Source organism: Cetorhinus maximus, unplaced genomic scaffold (genome assembly GCF_964194155.1).
Source record: "Cetorhinus maximus unplaced genomic scaffold, sCetMax3.hap1.1 HAP1_SCAFFOLD_462, whole genome shotgun sequence".
NCBI classification, from domain to species: Eukaryota; Metazoa; Chordata; class Chondrichthyes; order Lamniformes; family Cetorhinidae; genus Cetorhinus; species Cetorhinus maximus.
Genome location: NW_027596406.1, coordinates 14,009 through 20,602, shown reverse-complemented (window position 1 = coordinate 20,602; position 6,594 = coordinate 14,009). Strand labels below are relative to the sequence as shown.

Below are 6,594 nucleotides of genomic sequence, written 5' to 3'. Positions count from 1 at the left end.
GGCGGTGTTTAAAAGGCTAATCAATGATACGGAAGAGCACTTGAGAGATCCGACGGTGGGAGCAAGTGTGGGAATGGGGGCTGAATGTGGACATACACCCCTGGATAAGAATAAGCTCTCATATACTCGTCGCAGTGCAGCTAGTGTTAGCATTGTTTAACTCTAATTCTTTCAATGTCTTCTCCAGACAATCCAAAAAGTACCAGGGGACCATGAGTGGCGTACTGAGAGGCTGCAAGGAGACATTTGCGTTACATTATGGGACCAGCAACACTCACACACACACAGATTACACAATCCACACTGACATCACTAAAAATCACAGACGGAATCTCAGTAACAATCCACATGCTTTGCACAGTCTTGTGTTGGGGGTTTAGTGTTTGATATTTCAAACTGCAGTGACATTCCCGACAAGATGAGTTAAAGTTTTAACATTAACCAGAAAATGGCTGAAACATTGTTTTCCTGGGGTGAACACATCAAAGGACAGGAAGAATCAGAAAGTTGTCCTGCCCTGGGATTAACATATCAATGGACAGGCCTCCTGGGGAGCAGATTGAGAGACATCCCAACATGCCAGGGGTGGAGTCTGCAAACTGCTCGTTCAGGATATACCTGGCTAGGAACCCAATCCGAAAACCGCCTCCAGAGTGCGGAGCTAGTCCCCACTCTGGCTTAATGTGCGTGTGTGTTCCCTCTGTCTCAATCTGCTTTATAACTCTTTGACTTGTTTGTATTTGGATGTTGCTGAGTTGTAACTGAGAGTGATTCATTGGCTCTTGCGTTATTTTGTTTGAAAATGTTCTTTGCTCTCTGTTTTAATGGAATTAATTTTCTCCCCCACCCCTCAAAGAATTTTTATTTTGAAACCTGCAATCTGAAGATCCAGACTGGGACAAGGACTCTTCTTCTTCAGGAGTTTCCTGAGACCTTCTCCAAGGCCGTGCTCCATGGGCCCACGTGAGTTTGTGTCCGTTTCTTACCCCGAGATTTCAATTCCTCTCCGGGACCCTGGTTTTCGGTGGCTCCGGTTAACCAGTTCCTGTTGGACTGTGGGCCTGGAGTTTCAAAAAGAAAATCTTGGGGTTAAAGTAGCCTAGCCTTGCAATCTAAAACTTACATGTTAGCCTCCAGTGTGTGAGGAACAGGAGCCCCACAAGAGGAAATGAAAAGTCCTAAAGTGAAGCTGCCTAAAATCTTGTTATAATTCAGGGATAATGCGTGTAATTTGGGCTGCGCGATCATTCTGACGGTTAAACGGGATTCCCGGTGGTCATTTTACTGAGGGTTTAGGTTTCTATCTGCCTTTCTCCAGTTTTCTTTCTGTTTATTTCTTCGCTTTGCGCTATTTAAGCCTTCAAGGAATAATCACAGGTGAATTGATGGACCCACAGCAGGGGAAGTGAGCTGCAGAAGGGGCAGGGAAAGACTTTACACATGGGGAGAGGAGGCAGGAGTTTCAGAAGGTAGGAGTCACACAGGGGGCTGATTAAGGGGGAGATTATACAGAGGAGGTGGGAGGCTGCTGTTCGTTTCGGAGGGGGGTAATTTGAATGAACATGGGGACAGGGTGCTTGTTCATGTTTGAAATAGTGAGGGGTCGCTGCTACATGTTTAAAATGGTGAATGCATATGAGTTAATAGCTGACTGATATGAGTTTGTATTTATACAGACGTCCAGAGAGATAGGGGGTGGGGCGGTGCTGGGAGTGTGGGGACTGTTGTGATGGTGGGTTGGGTGTTAGATGGGGGTTGTTTGAGAGAGATTTTTGAGTGGGCAAACGCGGGGTTAAAAATGGCGCGAGTAATTTGGCGGCCACAAAACAAACGGTCTGGCGAAAATGATGCAGAGATGGAATAATTGCCGGCTGATAATGACAGGGAGGAAAAGAATGGGGGTTGGATAATATTTGCGAGGAGGAAAGAAAAAACTAAATAACCAGTCCAGTATAGATTTTGAAGAGCACACATTGGGGGTTATATATTTCTTTTTTCAGAAAAGGTTGCTGACAGGAAATAGAAGAGAAAATGAAAGATATGATGAAATCTATTTTTTGAATTGTGAATCAGGGGAGAGCGCGAACGCAGTCCCCCACTACCACAAATTTTGCAGTCGAGTATCCCGCATTTGGGGACATCGCAGGCGTTAGCACACCCGAAGTGCAATGGGCTAGCCTCGTCCTGGGAGAACCTTTTTTTTCTTTTTTTTGCAAAAATATACTTTATTCATAAAATATCTTCAATCACATTCCAAACCATTTCAATAACAACATTACAAGGGTACAATCCAGGTTAAACTTTTACAAAATGTATCACCAGGTGCATCAGTACAAACAATATTACAATCATTTACAGCCTTTCATTTTGAGCTGTACAGCCCGAGGGGATTTAAACAGTTCCCAGTCCCTCGGTGCGCTGTGGTAGAAAGGTCTTAGACAGCGACCCTTCCCCATTGCGCCTTTGCGGCAGCTGCTCCAAGATTTAGTGCATCCCACAACACGTAGTCCTGGACTTTGGATTGTGCCAGTCCGCAACAATCGGTTGGGGACAACTCTTTGTGCTGGAAGACCAACAAGTTTCGGGCAGACCAAAGCGCCTCTTTCACCGAGTTGATGATCCTCCAGCTGCAGTTGATGTTTGTCTCGGTGTGTGTCCCTGGGAACAGCCCGTAGAGCACAGAGTCCCGTGTCACAGAACTGCTCGGGATGAACCTCAACAGCAACCACTGCATCTCTCTCCAGACTTTCTTTGCAAAGGCACAATCCACAAGGAGGTGAACAACGGTCTCTTCCCCACCACAGCCACCTCGAGGGCAACGTGCAGAGGGGGTGAGCTTCCTGACGTGTAGGAAGGATCTGACGGGGAGGGCCTTTCTCACCACCAGCCAAGCTACGTCTTGGTGCTTGTTGGAAAGTTCTGGCGATGAGGCATTCTGCCAAATGACTTTGACAGTCTGCTCGGGGAACCATCCCACAGGGTCCACCCTCTCCTTTTCCCTCAGGGCCTCTAGGACGTTACGTGCTGACCACTGCCTGATGGACTTGTGGTCAAAGGTGTTTTTCTGCATAAATTTTTCCACGAGGGACAGGTGGTAGGGCACGGTCCAACTACTTGGAGCGTTCAGCGGCAGCGTGGCCAGACCCATCCTTCGCAACACCGGGGACAGGTAGAACCTCAGCACGTAGTGACACTTGGTGTTTGCGTACTGAGAGTCTATGCACCGCTTGACGCAGCCACACACAAAGGTGGCCATCAGTATGAGGGCGATGTTGGGCACGTTTATTCCCCCTTTATCTAGAGGCTTGTACATCGCGTCTCTGCGGACACGATCCATTTTTGACCTCCAGATAAAGCGGAAGATGGCTCGTGTGATCACCACCACGCAGGAGTGTGGAATGGGCCAGACCTGCGCCACGTACAGCAACAGCGAGAGTGCCTCACACCTGATGACCAGGTTCTTACCCGCAATGGAGAGGGAGCGTCGCTCCCACATGCCCAGTTTCCTTTTCACCATAGACACTCGCTCCTTCCAGTTTCTAACGCATGCCCCGGTCCCTCCGAACCATATCCCCAGCACCTTCAGGCCGTCAGCCCTGACAGTGAAGGGGACAAATGATCGGTCAGCCCACTTCCCAAAGAACATGGCCTCGCTCTTCCCACGATTTACCTTGGCTCCCGAGGCCAGTTCGAACTGGTCGCGGATGTGGATCAGTCTGCGCACCGACAGCGGATCCGAGCAGAAGACGGCGACATCATCCATGTGCAGGGAGGCTTTGAACTGAGTGCCTCCACTGCCTGGGATCGTCACTCCTCTTATGCCCGGATCCTTCCTGATGGACTCGGCAAAGGGTTCTATGCAACACACGAAAAGAACAGGCGAGAGAAGACAGCCCTGCCTGACTCCAGATTTAATCGGAAAGCTATCTGTTTCCCACCCATTGATCGAGACTGCGCTACTGATGTTAGTGTAGAGCAGTTGGATCCAATTTCGAATTCCCTCCCCAAACCCCAATTTGGAGAGCACATCCACCATGTAGGTGTGCGATATTCTGTCAAAGGCCTTCTCCTGATCCAAGCTGATGAGGCAGGTATCCACACACCTGTCCTGTACATAGGCAATCGTATCCCTGAGCAGCGCGAGGCTGTCCGAGATCTTCCTGCCCGGCACAGTGCAGGTCTGGTCATGGTGGATCACCAATTCCAGAGCGGATTTGACACGGTTGGCGATGACCTTGGACAGAATCTTATAGTCCACATTCAACAGCGAAATGGGTCGCCAATTTCTAATTTCCTCCCTTCCCCCCTTGTGCTTGTAGATGAGGGTGATGATGCCTTTCCTCATGGATTCTGACATGCTGCCGGCCAGGAGCATACTCTCGTACACTTCTAGCAGGTCCGGGCCCATCCAGTCCCACAGAGCCGAATACAACTCCGCTGGCAAGCCGTCGCTTCCGGGAGTTTTACTCTTCTCGAAGGACTCAAGGGCCTTAGTCTGTTCGTCAGGAGTTAGCGGTTTGTCCAGGCTCTCCCATGTACTGTCGTCTAAGACCTCCGTGATGGAGGACAGGAAGGACTGGGAGGCCGTGCTGTCTGTGGGCTTCACGTCATACAATCGGGCATAAAAGGATTTGTCGGATTTGTCAAAATGTCGGACTGCGATGACTTTAGTGAGCCGTCTTCTTCCTTCAGGCTGCTGATCACAGAGCTCTCTCTGTTACTTTTGGAAGAAGAAATGTGAGCACGTCTCATCCTGCTCCACGGAGCGGACTCTGGAATGGAAGATGATCTTGGAGGCCTCCGAGGCAAAGAGCGAGGCTTGCTGGCCCTTCACCTCTTGGAGTTCCTCCTTGACATCGACCCCCATCGACTGCAGCAGGAGCAGATTCTGCAGGTTTTTCTGGAGTCGGGACCTTTCACTCTGTTCCTTTCTAGCTTTCTGGGTGCCTTTGAGGATGAAAAACGTCTTGATGTTTCCCTTGATCGCTTCCCACAACTGTGTCAGGGACTCAAAGAGGGGTTTCACGGTTCTCCAGCCTTTGTAAGACCTCTTGAGCTCCTCGCTGTGCTCTGGGGTCAGCAGTTGCACGTTTAGCTTCCATGCCCCCCTGCCCACCCTCTGGTCTTCCTCCAAGTGACAGTCAACCAGTAGGAGGCAGTGGTCGGAGAACACCGGCTTGACGTCGGTGGATCTGACTGCGAACGCGCGGGACACAAACAGGAAGTCTATCCTGAAACGGATGGACCCGTCTGGCCGCGACCAGGTGTATCTACGCTGCGCTCAAGCGGCCGTACCGGCACAAAATGGGCAGCCGGCCCAGGCGCCAATACACGGACAGAGAGCTATAACGGGGGCTTCCCGGCGCAACTGAGAACCACGTATGTGTCCCTGTCACCTAGCGCAACCATGAAGCTATTGGAAACAAATTACCCCAACTAAAACCTAGACATGGAAATGAGTCGTTTTGGCAAAAATTGAGGGAAATACGGCAATGCCACGATCTCCATAACAGGGACGTTCGCGGGTTAGTCCGGATAAAACTACCTGAGGCGTTTTGGGGACGGCTGCAGCAAGCGTATCAGGACGGAACCTGGTGTAATGATATCGCTGCAGACCAGGGACAGCAGCAAGCTGATTTCCGAGCCTTTAGAGCAGAAATGGCACAAGTCTTAGGGCAAGCCCCAGTTAATTGGAATACAGTGACTGGAGTAAAACAAGAAAAGGGCGAGAGTGCCCATGAATATGGCAATTGGAAGTTTGAGGCATATTGTAACTATGGGGGTGTAGGTGCACTGGAGGTTCACTAGAGCTTTCCCCACCAGGGACTGCAGCGCCACCACGGCCACAAAGATCCTCGCTTTTGAAGTAGTACCAAGATGGGGAATCCCTTTACAGATAGATTCGGATCAAGGAGCGCATTTTACGGACAGTATTATGAAAAGGACGTGTGAGCTGCTCGGAGTAAAACAGAAATTTCACGTACCTGACCGTCCACAAAGCTCAGGAATGGAAGAACGTATGAACCGCACGTTAAAAAATGCTATTGCAATGGCAAACACAACAACTGGTGGGGGATGGGTGGATGTGCTCCCCTGCATATTGATGCGACTGAGGGCTACCCCCAACAGGACAACTGGTTTAACCCCTTATGAGTTGCTGACCGGGAGGGCTATGCGCTTGCCAGAGGGCAGAGCCACCGGAAGTGAGGATATGGGACCCATCAGAGATAAAATTAAAAACGATATTAAGCAATTGGATGGACAGCTAAAGGAATTACAACAGGAAGTGAAGGACCAACAGGCTATCAGGGATTTAGAAGAGAGGACAAAAGGGGGACTCCCGTCACCACCGGCTGAGGTCGGAGACATGGTGTTTGTTCATATCACCCCTAGCCAACCAGTTTTTGCCCCAAAATGGACTGGACCGTACGGAATTATTCACGTGCCTGCGTCGGTATGAAGGGAAAAGCTAGGTGGAAACACTGGTCGCAACTGAAAAGGTATGATGTAAGTAAGAGAGACTAAATTACCAGGCAGCGGGGGGAAAACGGGCAACGAGCAGTCCGTACTGTGTAGGACAAGTGGTTTAGGATT

The 6,594-nt window shown here is 50.0% G+C and overlaps 1 pseudogene; it reads right to left on the bottom strand.

Moving 5' to 3' along the window:
• Positions 1-2,070: 2,070 nt before the first annotated feature.
• LOC144673768 (U1 spliceosomal RNA) lies at positions 2,071-2,222 on the bottom strand (annotated as a pseudogene).
• Between the last annotated feature and the right edge of the window lie 4,372 nt (positions 2,223-6,594).